This window comes from Sturnira hondurensis, unplaced genomic scaffold (assembly GCF_014824575.4).
Source record: "Sturnira hondurensis isolate 20B ecotype Veracruz unplaced genomic scaffold, ASM1482457v3 Scaffold0004271, whole genome shotgun sequence".
In the NCBI taxonomy this organism is placed as follows: Eukaryota; Metazoa; Chordata; class Mammalia; order Chiroptera; family Phyllostomidae; genus Sturnira; species Sturnira hondurensis.
This window is the reverse complement of record NW_028076902.1, coordinates 3,667,163-3,682,666: the sequence shown is the minus strand read 5'-3', so window position 1 is coordinate 3,682,666 and position 15,504 is coordinate 3,667,163. Positions and strand designations below refer to the sequence as shown.

Below are 15,504 nucleotides of genomic sequence, written 5' to 3'. Positions count from 1 at the left end.
TGGCTTCCTGTTCCAATATCTGTTGACATACTACCTCTCAAGGCATCTAGATTTAAATCCTTGGTCACCTTGGACTCTTCAAGTCCACTGCCTACTACATCCAGACACTATTAATATTGTCCATTTTCTTTGGTAACAACTCACAAAGCAATGTCTCTCAACCAATTCCCATTGATAATACCCCTTTCCAGGCCTCCTTAGACCTCTGCAATAGCCACTGTGTTCCCTAAACTCCTATTCTACTCTAACTCACGAGATTAATTTTCCCCAAATCTAACTTTGTGTATTTCCCTTCCTCAAAATTCTGCCACAATTCTCCATCAACTGCAGACACAGTTCTAAATCAAACTTGGCTGAGCATTTATGGTTCATCATTGGCCTGTCCCTAAACTACCACTTAAATGACAGAATTTCATAGTTGCTCCATCGCCTGCAACTTTCTGCCTCTTGGTTTATTTCACTTCTACCACTACAAATGCATTTCTTTAGCTATAAAAATTGGGTGCATCCTTTAAGACCTAAGTACAAGTTCTACCAACTCCCTCTGGAGTACTTCCTGATGGCTGCCACCTGGCAGCTACCCTCCCAGAACTCGAAGAGCACCCTGCAACATCTCAGCCTTTCTTAAGTAAGGGTGTGTTCTCTTACCTTCCCTCTCACCCTCTGCTCTCTGCCTCACCCCCCAGGAAGTTCATGGGCACTTTATGACTGAACTTCCATTGACAGTCAACTATATAAAGGCTGCCTGGCAACATCTCCCTATAAGAAGCAAACCTTTACTCTTTTACAGAAACAAAGCAAGTTCATTGTTAACATTTTAGAGAATATGCAGAAGAAAAAAAAATTTAAATCTCATTATTCTACTTTTTAACTCATAACTTTTACCTACGAAGCCATCATCTCTTTTTACACATATATGCACATGTTTACCATGTTTTTATTTAATTAATGAACAGTTATACTTATTTTTTAAATCCTTATGTGAAGATATACTTACTAATTTTAGAGAAAGAGAATAAGGGGGGAGAGAGGAGAGGGATGGAGGGAGAGAGAGAGAGGGGAACACTGATGTGAGAAACATTGATGGATTGCTTCTCATACTCATACTCAAACAGGGATCAAACCCACAACCTGGGTATGTGCCCTGACCGGGGATTAAACTGGCAACCTGTCGGTGTACTGGACAGTGCTCCAGCTGACTGAGCCACCTGGCCAGGGCGTGAAGAGTTAAACTTTGTATATCTGTCATCTAGTTTTCATCCCCAACTAAACTATATTAGACTTGACTCTTTTAGGAACACGAATATGCTTCTCTATAATCCCCACAGTGCTTAACATAATTCTACATAAAAAAGATGGCTAAGATGTTTAACGCATATGTTCATTAAAAATATTTTGAGGCCAGTGAATGATTTTAAAGGAACTGTCCAAAATAATCTATGTAAAAACCTGCTTACATATAGGTGATTTCTTAAAATGTGCCCACAAACTTGTGTAACAAATGTTTTAAGTATACAAGAACATTTCATATTAAGAATCCTATTATTAATCCTTTAACAGATATTCATTCTTTAATTAAATTTGCTTTATAATCTGATTTATAACTAAACTGAAGATCACCCTATATACATTTCATTAATTCAGATGAAATTTTGGGGGTAGGGAGAAGGAATCAGAGCAAAAAGAAGTTTGCCACTTCATTTTTAACTTAAATTTCAATTCATTTCTACAGCAACAATTCTGGTTTGAACTAAGATTTTAAAGTCTAATCATCTCACAAAGAATGAAATCATGCTTTTTAAAAGAGTGACAAAATCTAAGATCATGAATATGTTCGTTTTTTTCAAGTTTCCAGAAAACCTTTGTATAACTCTGTCATTTTCACTCAGAATGAAAGACTACTGAATGTATGGTATTTGTCAGCTTCCAACTATGGTTGTTCTACAGGTTCAGCAAACACCGTAAGTGAAAATAAAGGCTTTTGCCAGTTGTACCGAAGATCCTCTGTCTAGACAGTAATGTAAAAAGGTCCAGTCTACCACTCCAAAGAAGGCCAACTATTATTATTATTATTATTATTATTATTATACTAATGAGCAACTCAGTGGTTTTTTTATTTGTTAAAGACAAATTGAGGATGGTGGGATGACTAGTTTTCACAACAAAATAAACTCTTTCACATATTTAGAATATAATTCAATTTATAAAAATTCAACTTAGTAGTTTTGCTCCCTATGAACATATACCCTTTAATTCAAAATACACCTAAATTTAGATTTATCTAGAGCTGCCTTGGAAACAGAAATTTACATGAACTCCTAAGTCAGTTATTCAGATAACTCTTAACATCTTTTTACAGGATAACACACATTTTGACTTCTGAATAAAACTCCAGCAACTATACATTTCTTCTGAGTTTTCAGCACCATGGCTGTTGGGCTTGCTTCTGCAGGCCTATCCCGTGCTGTGTCACTGAAGCGCACTGGACAAAACCAGCAGATGGAAAAATGGGACAAAACTTGGGAAAGGTGTTCCTGAAGAGTTGGCTGCAAACACGACACAACTAAGCTTTGTCTTTGCAGTCTCATCTCTTAGTTTTATTTTTTCCTGGACTTTGCCTGTGTCACCAGCATTCAAATCCAAAGCCCATTATTTTTAAATTTGGATCCCTCCCTCTCCTGATCACAGGTTTGGGTGTAAGGTACCACTGTGCTGGGGAGGAAACTAACTGGACTGCTCTCCTTCTGCTTTGAGGAGGCCTGGGGTTTGGGGTTGTTATTTTTCCCTCTTCTTCTTCTTTTTCTTCTCGTTTTAATAAAAGCCTTTTCGCGTTTGTTTCTCAGGCCTTCCCCAAATATAAAACTGTCACTGTCCCCTGCTTCTTCCAACTGTAGGATATCAACTTCAAAACTCTGTATCAACTAAGTCGGCATTTGCTAAGAACTTAGGTAAATTTATGGCAGCCTGTGACTGCATTTGAGAGACTTAAATTCTGATGCAATATCTTTCATGTTCTCTGAAACAGCAAAAAACAAACATGAAACAGGGCAAAAAAACACCTCCTCTCCAGCTTTCCTTTCACATTTTGGGTCAGTAGTAAGAAAAGTGAATTCTCTCCCTCCCAACCCCCATCAGTGCAACTGCAGCCTCCTCTCGGTCAGGCTCACCTAGAACACTCACTGTATCATTGCATCCAAGCCAAACTCGGTTACTGAGGTAACTAAGTTTTTCTTCCCCAAGGGTCACAGGGAAACACGTCCCTCGGGATCCCCTGGTAACCGTCCACCGATAATGCTGGGGAACCACAACAGTAAAGACTTGCTTTCTACGGCTGGTACTGGCCGCCTCTACCCGCAACGGGGGCAGAGAGGGGGCGCTGCGTTGTGGGTGCGCAGCGTCCAGTTACATTCCTGACCCACTTTTGCATCCCCTCCCTCCTCCTCACTCTCCCTCCCCTTCCTCTTCCTCCTCCTCCCTGGCAAGCCGCGAGAGCACCCGCCAAAACTCCCCAGGCCGCTACGGGCCCGGCGCGGAGGCCGTCGGGCTCCACTGCTGACTAGGAGCGAGCCGTCCCCTGCCCCCATCCCTGGCTTCCCCCGCGCGGCCCCTCCCTGGTCACATGGGCTAGCGAGCACCTGTTGGCGACTTCATCCTTTGGCTGAGCCCCTCCCGCCGCCTCCGGCGAAGCCCCCTGCCGGAGGGGATGAAAACACCTCCCGGTTCCCGTTCCGCACACCCCGTTTTGCTTCGAGAGGGCGCGGGGGCCGGCAGGCGAAGCAAAGTGCAAAAGCGCCACGGCGGTACGGCGCCTTGATGGAAGGCATCCTCCCCCCACTCCCTGTCCGCCACCCCCTCCACCCACGTCGGAGCGGAGAGGTGGGGTGCGTCCGCCCCCAGCCCGTCTCCGCTGGAAACCTGGGCTCCTCGCGGGCGCTGGGAGGGATGCTGCGGAGTCTCAGCGGGGGCCGCTGGGGCGAGGGCAGGTAGCGGGTAGTGACGGGTGTGTGTGTGTGTGTGTGTGTGTTCCGAGCAGCCGAGTCCAGGAAGGGGGAGGGAAGCTGCCGTCTCAGCTGCAACTTCTGAGCGTGCAAAGCAACTCAGCAACTTTGCTTGCGCCGCGCCCCTCCCCCGTGCCGCCGGGCTGGGCCGGGGGCTGTGCTGCGCCTGGGGCCCGGGCGCCGGGCCCGGTGGGGGACAGACCGGGGTGCGGGCGAGTGGAAGGGGTCTGCGCTGCAGCTGCGGCAGTAGCACCGCTACCCCAGGGTCAGACGCGGGGTGCGCCTCCACGCACTTCTGTCTTGGAAACGACGCGCGGTCCCCGCCCCGGTTTCCCGCGGCGCGTACGCCCCCCACGGCTCCCACCCGGCCGGGTTGGGCGCGAAAAGGGGGCGGAGGGTGGCGGCGGAGCCATGGAAACTGTGCGGGGTGGATAAATACGGGGAAGGCCTCCAGAGGCTGGCCCCAGACTGCCAGCATCTCAGTGGCGGATGCAGAGCCCTAGGAAGTGCGAATGAGCTCGCTCAAGTTTTTCCTCCCACCCCACAGTTTCCTCCGGGCTGGGGAAAGGGGGCGCCGCCTGGCGAGGCAGGCCCTGACGGGGCAGAAAGCCGGCTGGGGAGACCGGTCCGGGGCAGAGGAGAGAGCTGCGAGTTGCGGGGTAAATTCGAGTGCGAAGGTGACCCGGCCCTCGGGGGTTCATCTGCTGTTTGTTCTGGGCCCGAAGGACGGCGTGAGGGCCTGACCAGTCCCGTCAGCCCGGAGAACTTGAGGGAAACGCCAGGTGCTTGTTCGGGGAAAGTGGATACATCCAGTTCAGACTTTAAGAAGTGTCGGAGGGGCTGAACTTGGGCGTGCGGGGGGGCCCTGCGCCAGGCCGGGAGTGGCACACGCTGTCCAAGAATTCATGCCCACACCCTCCCGGGAGTTGGGTTAGCAAAATGGAGAGGGGTGTAAGTGGGTGGACTTGGGTCAGGCTGCGTGCTTGCATAGGGACCCCCTAAGAGCCAGGCCATCCACCGCACACTTTCATTGTAAGCGGATTTACTAATCTTCCAAACTATCCGCAACACTCACACCATCTGACTGATTGTAGTTACTGATACTCTATGCCCCAGCCTGTTGCCTATAAAGTGCTAGAAATTTTAATGATGAAGTTATGAAGTTGAGTCAGTCACTACTGGGTGTGGGGCTTTTCAGAGGCAAAGGGGTTAGTTACTTCAAGCGAAAGTAAACCACCTTTCTTGAGAAGCCTGTCAACCGGCTGAATGATTTAATTACATGGCACCTTAATTTAAAGAGCTTTATATGCTCACGGAGGACAGCTGGACAGTTACATCCTGATGTGGACCTGGAAATTACTTGTTTAACTGAACAAGATCTATTTCACACCAAAAACGGGTGACCAGTATTTCTTTTTGTATCTTCAAGTTTTTACATTTATTTTTCTTCTTACTATGAAGAAATAGGCTTTATCCTCTTCCTCTGAAATAACTGAAAGCTCTAGACTAGAGCATAGTTTTCCAGAGTGTTCTTCCAGAGGACAACAGATCCGCACTAGTCCAGGGATGATGTTTAAAAAAAGGGAGGGGGGTCCTGTGGTCATATATATTTCATCTATTCCAAGATGCACATACACATTTATAAGTTTTAACATCTCTACTGTCATTCGAGGCATCTTAGCATTGAGTCCTAGTTTAATTAACAGTGTTTTTCTTTCTTAGTGGTACATAAAATAAGGAAGTTTGAGAAATGCTGAGTTAAACAAGGTTTTTTGTTGTTTTACAACCAAAAATGCAATATAGAGCTTTTTGCAAGGCCTTTGAGAATCTTCTGTGTGCTAAGGTGTTTTTGAATCACCAAAAAAGAGGTTAAAATAAGGAAACTTTCCTAAATGTATTTGTCCACTTATCGTTTTTTTTGGTGAGCATTATTGCTTAGGACTAGATTCCTTTCAGGAAACGAGAACTAGATTCCTTTCAGGAAATGCTACTCAGAGGGTTGTGCCAGATTTGAACACAGTAAAGGGAAATATTCACCCATCAAAATGGTACCCAAGTGTAATCAGGAATCATTAATTTAGCATCATTACAAAAAGAGGCAGGCGCTCGCCAGGTGGAAAGTTGGCAGGGGAGACTGGTCCTGGGGCACGGGAGAGACCATTGGAAGACATAGTCAATGGTAGAGCTGGTCACATTCAGGTGTAGTAGAAACTAAATCAGGGTCGTCTTTAGGGAATTAGTTCCAGTGCATATTTAGGTCTTCAAAAGATTGATGTATCTGATACATGCAGTTGCTGTATACTACCTCCTGCATTACTTCCTTTTGTAGAAGTTCAAGCCTTATTTAAATTAGAGTTGGCACTAAGCTACTAACCAGTTACTAAAAAAAAATTCCATAAATGATTATCATGGAAAATTAAATGGTGAGTGTGTAGAAGTATATTTTTATATTTTATTTATTTATTTTTAGAGAGGGGAAGGGAAGGAGAAAGAGTGAGAGAGGAACTCAATGTGTGGTTGCCTCTCATGTGTCCCCTACTGGGGACCTGGCCCGCAACCCAGGCATGTGCCCTGACTGGGAATCGAACCAGGGACGCTTTGCTTCACAGGCTCGTGCTCAATCCACTGAGCTACACCAGCCAGGGCTGTAGAAGTGAATTTTAATTAAAAAGAAAAGGAGAAGGAAAGAAGCATATAAAAATTTCCAAAGAAATGAAATTTGGCATGGGAAAGAAAAACATGCCTATTGTTCATCCCTTACCAAAGGTTAAAAGCAAGGTTGGATTTTTATAAATGAATAAAATATTCTATTTTGAATATTTAAAATACAGATAACATTTACTTTTTAAAATATATAATAAAAAAGGTGCATTTTCATATATTAGCCCATTTCACCTCAGATTGCTTATCCATCTACTTGTTTATATAACATGCATATATCAAGTCTCTACCAGATTCCAGATAGGACACTAGGCTTTGATGAGAGAAAGACGAGTATAAGAAAATGTCACTGCAGAAGTTACATCTATAGGAGAGATGGATAAGTAAGGTAAATAATTGTAATACAGTGTGACAGATTTAGAAATGTGCATGACTTACCCAAGGGAACTAGAGTTCAGGCTTTAACTGGTCTTATCAGTTAAATCCCTGCTCGCTTCTACAACAGATATGCTCTTATTTTTGCAAATGACTTCCTATAGATGTAGTTCTTGAAATTTAATGTGCATTGAACATATTGAACCTTAGGAGCCAGAAAGAAATTTAGAGATTTTGTAGGCTCATGCACTCATTCTACAGGCCTGGAAACTGAGAAACAGAGAAGAAAATGGGTGTGCTCAAGTTTACACAGTTAATGTAGTGACAGAATTAAGATTAGAATCAGGGTTTCCTGACTCCTGGGTTTTTTTCTGCACCATAAGGTGCTGCCCTACAGTTAGAGATGGTGAGAAACAGGCTTAGTGGGGTCTGTTTCCCCAGTTGTACAGCATTTGCCCCACCTCAGTAAAGGCCTAGAGTGGTCGTTAAATCTGTGATAAAATGTCCCATGACTAAGCACTTTCTGAAAGAAATATTTCTAAGAGGAATTGCAAGGGGATTTCAGCAGTGTGAGTTCCTTAAGAACAGCCACTGTCATTAAAAGTTGAAGATGTATTTGATAAAAAAGAAATATGGGACATTTGGGGAAATTTGAACACTGTCTATATATTAGACAGTGAGAATATTAGAGAATATTAATATTAATAATATTAATATTAATTCCACAATATTAGAGAATATTAAGGAATTATTGTTACTGGTTAAAGTATGAGTTAATTTGTGATTGTGCTATTTTAAAAAAGGAGTTTCGTGTCTTAGACATATGTAGTGAAATAGTTGCACTGAATTTATGTGATGTCTGCTATTAAAGTAATCCAGCTTTCTTTGCCAGAGGGAAAGAAAGCAATGACTATCAATGAACCACGATGCCACATGCTGAAACTAGGAGGTACGTATGTGAGAATTCATTATACTATTACCTCTGTTTTTGTGTATCTTAAAAAATTTCCACAGTCACACTTTTATCTTTGTGACAGAAAAACTTGTTACTTCCCTCCCCACCATCCCAGGAAGAAAAGCTCTTTGTAGTGTTGGGATACCTTCTTGTTGGAAGTTTCAGAAAGTTCTTTTCCCTAACAGTTGAGTCGAGGTTAGAAGAAGCATAATCAGTCATTTTAATTGCTGACATTTGCATAGGCTAGTCCCTTATAATTTACAGACTTACTTCACATCAACACAGACCTTCCTCACTCTCCTGATTTGTTTAGGTCTGAAGTTGAAGGCAAAGGATCTTACCGTGTTCTGTACAGAACAATGTCTGAAGTCCTGTCTGAAAAATTAAATTTTCCTAGCACTTTTAAATGGCAATAAAAATCTGAAGGATTTCCAGGAATATGGAAGCCAGGTTCATGCTGAGCTGCTTCTGCCTTGCAAGAAGATATTTTGCCCTTCATTTTAGGTATGTGAAAGGGGACGCGCTAGGATTTATTTCAGCCAGCTAACGTTCTTCTTGTGGAGTATGAAGTCAGTCCCAAAGCCACACCATCACGGAATCTACAGTATTATTAAGGGCCTCTCTGTGGCTAAGAAGAGTTGGTGTGTTACTGTTTTTATTATAAGATTTATAGAGCTGGTTTATAATACTGTATTCTTAATTGTATGGGTAATATATTTAAAACACATGTGGGAGCTACAGTTCTGGTTCTATTTGGAGTAACTTTGGGTTTTCCCCCTTTCTATTCATATATTATACCTGCATCTGGAAACTATCAAAATATCACAAAGACAACACAATGAATGCAGTTAATTAAAGGGATAGACACCACATAAGTTATGAGCAAGATCATTATCGTTCAGTAAATATCTTATTGGCAACACTTCTTGTTTGGTAGAGGGCTGGAAAACTGTAACATGGGTGGGATTTCCAAGCAGATAAAAATGAGACTGGTTTCAAGATGAGACTAACTTCATGTGCACAGGTGTTTAGGGGAAAGTAGTTGTGTCCCACCTTGCTTACGTGCAGAAAACACTTTAAGGATGTGTTGAGCATCCCTTCCTGTTTCCACATCATGTTTCAAAGATTCCCAGTTGTCCGGCTGAATACCCCTCAGGGACACCAAGTTATTGCAGGGGGTAGAGAAGCTTTATGTGTATCAAACGCTTTCCATAGACTGAATAATAAAGTGACTGGCATGGAGATGTACTCTCTCCAAATAGAGGTGTTTGTCAATCAATGAACTAAAAATTTGCATTATGCTGAGTGAAATAAGCCAGGCGGTGAAAGACAAATACCATATGATCCTACCTTTAACAGGAACCTAAATAATAAAACAAACAAGCAAGCAAAATATAACCAAAGACACTCAAATATTGAGAACAGGCTGACAGTGACCAGAGGGGAGAGGGGAGGGAAAAAGGGGAAGGGTTTACAGGAACAAGTATGAAGGACACAAGGACAAAAACTAAGAGGGGTGAAAATGGGAGGGAAGTGGGGAGCTCTGGGGGGGTGGGCTGGGATGGGAGTAAAAGGCAGAAAACTGTACTTGAACAACAATTAAATAAATTTTTAAAAACCCGCTTAAAAGTTTTTTGAAATGTATGTTATCACCTTGTTCTTAAATGTCTTTTAAGTCAATGAGTACTGAAAGCACAATACAGTTGACCCTTGAACAACACGGGTTTGAATTGTGTGGGTCCACTTATACATGGATTTTTTCAGTAAGTATGTACAGTACTATATATGTATTTTTTCTTACCTATGATTATCTTAAAATACAAAATATGTGTTAATTGACTGCTTATGTTATCAGTAATGTAACATAAGGCTTTTGGTCAACAGTAGGCTCTCAGTTAAGTTTTGGGGGACTCAAAAGTTATGCATGGGTTTTCAATGACAAAGAGGTTTGGCACCCCAAACCCCCAAGTTATTCAAGGGCCAACTGTACCATCTTCTGTATAGAGGAGGGCCAAACAGGAGAACGAGCTGTCTAGGTGAGAGGCTGTTCTTCATCAATTTGGTGAAGCAAACTCTCTAGCCTTATTCTGAGTAACATAATTTTTTTGTTTACTTACATACAATGGTATATACACAATCTCTTGGTACCAGGAATAATTCAGTGCACTCATATGATTTGTTTTATTATTTGGCTAAAGACGGCATACCTTCTTTGCTTTTTCTTTACATTCTAGTGTCCAAAGCCAAGAAAAGTTTTTGCCATCTATGCATACTATCAGACCTGAAATACCCAGGACACAGATCTTTGCAGGAACTTTTTACAGCAATGGAAACTTAAAATTAGGTGATACTGGTCAGAAATACAGATGTTCAGAGTGTTTCAGAAGGCTAATACAATAAATCTGTAGTCTCTAAATTTCTCTACTCGCTCTTCATGCACTCTTCCTTCAGCAGGGTATCTTGTTGTTTTAGGGGACGTTAGTCTTGAATTATTACAGCAAACAAGCAGATGGCATCATTGCTGAGCAGATCCAGCATGGAGGATGATACACTGAGCTCCCAAATCACAACTGGAGGTGGGATTAGTTGGGAGAGTCTAACATTAGTTGTTCTCTAACAAATCCTCTTCACTTCATTCATTCACCAATAATTATTTGCCGCTTATTAAGTAAGCCCTTACTCTGCATCTGGCGTGTTGTGCCAATCTGTGCAGCAGCACTACAAGGTGAGCACTATTATTCTTCCATTTTGCAGATGAGGAATCTGACACTTAAAAGAGGTGAAGTAATTTATCTGAGGCCACACAGCTGACAGGAGTAGAAGCTAAACCTAGGAGTGGGACTCCAATCCCTTAGCCGGCACAGACGACTCCACCTCAGACAGGAGTTCTTGTGGGGCCTCCTTTCTAGCTCTTTGGTTTAATGCCTTAAGCACCTGCCTGTTCTTATCTTTAGAGAGGCAAGAAGTGCTATAAGCTGAACCAAAATATTGGCAGCTGTTTCCTTAGACCATCCATCATTAGTCACTTTTTCCTTCATCGTTTCCCAGTGAATAGTAGGTAGTAAGTGGCTTAACTGTTACCAAGATCATCTGTGCATTTTATGCACAGATGGCACTGGCTAGTCGTGACTTAACCTAATTACTCTGGCCTTTCTAACGTTTCACTTCTAGAGATAGTCATCAAAAAAGGGGAGATTTCAAAAGACTTGCTTAGGTCTTACTCCCTTAAAGAAGGGGGAAATTATTTTTGAGGCAAATGAGTCCTAGTTTTTAGAAAGGGGGATTATTTATTATTTGTCTAAGTAGAAGTTAATTAAAAGGATATTGCACACAATAGCTATTAAGTCAGTAATGACACTTGAAAACTGAATGATCCCACTATTTAACACACGGTGGCTAAAAAACTGGGACATCTTGGCCCTGGCTGGTATAACTCAGTGGATTGAGCGCGGGCCTGCGAACCACGCGATCGCAGTTCAATTCCCAGTCAGGGCACATGCCTGGGTTGCAGGCCAGTTCCCGGCAGGGGACGCATGAGAGGCAACCATACATTGATATTTCTCTCCTTCCCTTCCTCTCTAAATAAATAAATAAATAAATAAATAAAATCTAAAAAAACCCCCCAAAAACTGGGACATCTTGATGTGACTTCTCCCCTAGGCTCTCGAGGGCTTTGACATGAACTCACTCTCTTGACTCCTAATCTCATTTCAGGACCCTAAGCCGTTTTGCCATCACAGCTGAGGACTGTATCTGGCCATTCTCGTCAGCGTACCTCTCATGTTTAGATGGATGAAGAGTAAGCCTTTCTAACCACTCCTACTTTAAATTCAATATGACTGTCTGCCAGAAATAAACTCTTTCCCTTTTTTATCAGGAAGACCCAAACAAAATACAGGCAGTAGCTGACATAATATCTTTCATGCACTGCATAAATCATCGTCACTCCTTTGGCGCAGAAGTAGGAGGAAGCCACTTACATTTGGGAGTTGGGAAGAAGGGGAGTATCTCAGCAAGGCCAGAAACAGTGGTGTCTGGGTCCTAGGAAGCAGTGAGACAGCACAGCTGAGAGCATGTGCTAGCTGTCAGGTAGCCGACGGCCCTGGGTCTGTGATGGTGGTGGTGGTGGTGCTGGTGAGGGTGGGGTCAGGGGAGAGAGGGTGCAGGAAGCCTGTAGGGAGAGAGGTGGGGAACAGGACAGTGGGAAGACCAGACACCACCTCTCAAAGCAGCTAACAACCCTCAGTGAGACTGAGAGGCTGCATGCTTTGTGCAAGTAGCTGAAAATACAGCGCAAGGTTAGGCCCAGAGTGCTGGCTGCCTGCCAGAGGCAAGGAGAGAAGCCAGGGTCTCCCATACATAGGGCCAGAGGACAGCCCTGACCTGACCTACCTGCCTGCCTGCCTGCCTGGGATTCCTGCCTTCCGCCCTGCCTTGTGGAAAGAGCTCAATTTTCAATACTGTTTGTCCTCTTGCCGGAATAACCAAGAAATTGAAATAAAAATGTGTGTCTATGTTTCTCCCCCCTTGTAGGTTGATTTGGGTTACAGTTGCAGTTTGCACCACGCCTCTGAATTTCACGTGGAAGAAAATGCAGTATTTCAAACCACATTCAGCTGCCAAGAGACCATTTGCTCAGGCGGTTGTTCTTGGCCAGATGAGGCAGGTTAAACCCTTGTCAACCGTTCGTTGACTTAACACTATCCATGTCCCAGGTAGCAGGCTCAGATGGGTCTCAAAATAGAGCCAGCACACATGGCTGATAAGATGCCAGTGGGCAGAAGGTAATGTTACACCATGTATGACATAACTTCTAGAATAATCACTGTTGCCCTTTGCTCCAGAATCCAGCTCTAGTGCATTTAAGAAGTGGAGAGTCTTCAAGCAGTTGGGGGTTTAGTGTGTGTGTACTTGCTTTGAAGTTGGTTAAGCTTCCACTGAGCTTTGGAAACTTATAATAAGCAGTTCATGGCCTTTTTTTTGTCTTTTCCTTTTTTGGCTTTAGAGGGACAGATCGCCAACTGAAGTTTCTGGTGGCCATTAAGAAGGACAAAGTTCTTCGGTGAAGCCCGTGCCAACATTTTACAATCACAGCACACATCAATGGGAAGCTTCTAGCACACACTAGGGCACGAGTGGACTCTGGAGCGGCGGGGCCAGAGTGCTGCCAATTTGCACAGCCACCGCTTTAGAATGTGAGTGGGGAGGATGCCCAGTTAAGAAGTAGGAAGTCGGGGCAACAGGTACATTGATTTTCTAGGCTGGGTAAGGCTGGTGAAGGAAAGGGAGAGCCCCATCTAAGAAGCAGTTTCAGTATCTGCTGACCCATGTGCCTGATGTCAGGTACCTGCCCCTCCCTGGAATGACCTGAACCTCCACTTCCCTCCTGGAAAGCTGCCTGTCTGAAGGGAACTTACTCTAATATTTATAGAGGAAACCAGGAAGTGACAGTCACAGACCCAGCTTCCTGGTCAGGCTGCTGACTCACACTGTCATCCTTAGGCGATATCCTTCTGCTTTGCTGTACCTCAGTTTCTTGGTTAAGTGAAGGATGAACATGGAATTCCCCTAGAGGCATTGGGAACACCTAATTACTGTTTATGCTCCTTTGAGATAACTGGGATTAAGAGGTCCTATTACTGCAAAGCATCATTACATGGAAGATTACATCTTTATTGTCAACTCCAGGCATACGCGGAATAGCTTCAGTCTTCCAGGCAATCTTTCTGCTTATCCACTCAAGACATTCCTTCCCCCTGTCCTTTTATTCTGTTCCCTGTTGACTTCAGGTTTTCTTTTGCATGGTTTTGTTTCTAAACAGGAGACTTTCTTTTCAGTCATCCCAGAACTTAGATGAGAGAAAGAGAGAGAGAGAGAGAGAGGGGTGTTTTTGAGGAAAGGGATGGATGCTGCTAATTGCAGACACAACCCTCCATGTTCTTTTAGAAATTTCTGCTGTCCGTTTGTACTTGATTTTCTTTTCTCCTTTCAAAGTGTTGGCCTCATTGTTTGCCTAGGGTGGGTGAATATATCACTTCCTCTTTGGGGGAGAGGGTCCTGTGTTTTGTCTCCTGCTCGGTTTGAAATGTCATGTAATTTGTTGGGTTTTGCTGAGTTATGTTGGTGGTTTGTTTGTTTTTCGTGTTCCCAAATCATCACTGGTCACCAGGACCCTCACCACATCTACCTCCCGATTCACAGTGTGATAGAAATGTATAGGCCTCAGGACTTACCAAGAGATAATGCCTTGTGTGTAACTGCCCGCTTGGTTTTGTTGCCTGCAAAGGGAGTTCCCCTGCACGGGCAGAAGCCAGCAAAACCCACACTGCTGTTATCTCTTCTTCCTGCTGTTCCGTCGGGCTGCTCTGCTGCTTTGCTCATTATCTGAACCTCATTGAAGAGTGGACCTCCATGCTTCTCACCCAGAATGTGGTGCCAGCCTCAGATCTCCTCCTTTTCAGACTTACCAGCCTTTCCTGGGCTCCTCATAGATGACTTTGCCATTCCTGGAAGGAGTGTTTCTCTGTTTTCATCAGTACATTTTGGTAGATACACTAGGAATTGATTAATTCATTCCACAAGCGCAATTGACTTACTGCATGTGCGAGGCACCCTAGACTCATGTGTGTGATGGGAGCTGTGAGGCTTGAGTCCCTGCTGTCTAAGAGCAGTGTTCTGGGCAGGACAGGGGGGTGGAGGTGCAGGATGATGGGGAGGGTTAGAAAGATGCACTGACTCATAAGTTACAGTGCAAAGAGAAGGTTTCTAGAGGTACTTGGGATCTAGTACTAATAATGTTCCTAATAGTCATTTATAGCATGATGTTCTTATTTATTATAATAAAGATATTTCCCTGAGCTTTTTCTGTGTGTTAAGTAATCTCTTTTAACCTTCACTCAGTCTTTGTGCTGAATTCTATTCTTTATTTTCCTAGTGAGGGAATAGAGACTTGCGGAGGCTAAGTAAGAGTGCAGGTTATTAGCTAATTTCAAACTTAAGCAGGGAGGTTGTGCTGTTCTGGGGAAAAAAAGCTGACCAGGGCCCTTTTGGGCCTGGTCCTGCCTGTACCTGGGATAGCACTAGCTAGAAATTAAGTCCTCCCCTCCACATTTCCCTGAAAAAAAAAAAAAAAGAACTTTTTACTTTTGTCTTAGGACACTGTTGGATATAGTGTTGTGTTCTGAACCCTATCGATGCCTTGGGTTCTAGGCTCTTCTGACCTAGTGCTTCCTCAGGCTTATCTTAGTGAGCTCTCTGTTGGACTCTGGGCCATTCTGCCACTGCAATGAGGGGTTATCTCCTTAGAAAGGGAAATTTTGGGGTGGCAAAGTAGCTCTCCCTCACCTATTCATGAAGAAAAATATTTTTATAATGTATTTAAAACTATTAAGATTACATTGTAGATCTCAGACGAGCATCCCTGAGGCTGATATGTTTACCAAGATCATCAACAAAGACCTTGTTGTTATATTCAAGGGGCACATCATGGTTCCCATTATTTGCCCTTTAGTATAA

At 43.6% G+C, this 15,504-nt stretch overlaps 1 long non-coding RNA gene across 2 annotated transcripts; it reads left to right on the top strand.

Moving 5' to 3' along the window:
* Nucleotides 1-4,028: 4,028 nt before the first annotated feature.
* On the top strand, nt 4,029-12,118 carry LOC118986424 (uncharacterized). Of its 2 annotated transcripts, XR_005066377.1 has the most exons (4): nt 4,029-4,780; nt 7,927-7,983; nt 10,462-10,565; nt 11,704-12,118. It is a non-coding gene; the product is annotated as an uncharacterized LOC118986424 (long non-coding RNA). The 2 variants fall into 2 exon arrangements; XR_005066376.1 differs by lacking the exon at nt 4,029-4,780 and having other exon boundaries at nt 7,727-7,983.
* Nucleotides 12,119-15,504: the final 3,386 nt, after the last annotated feature.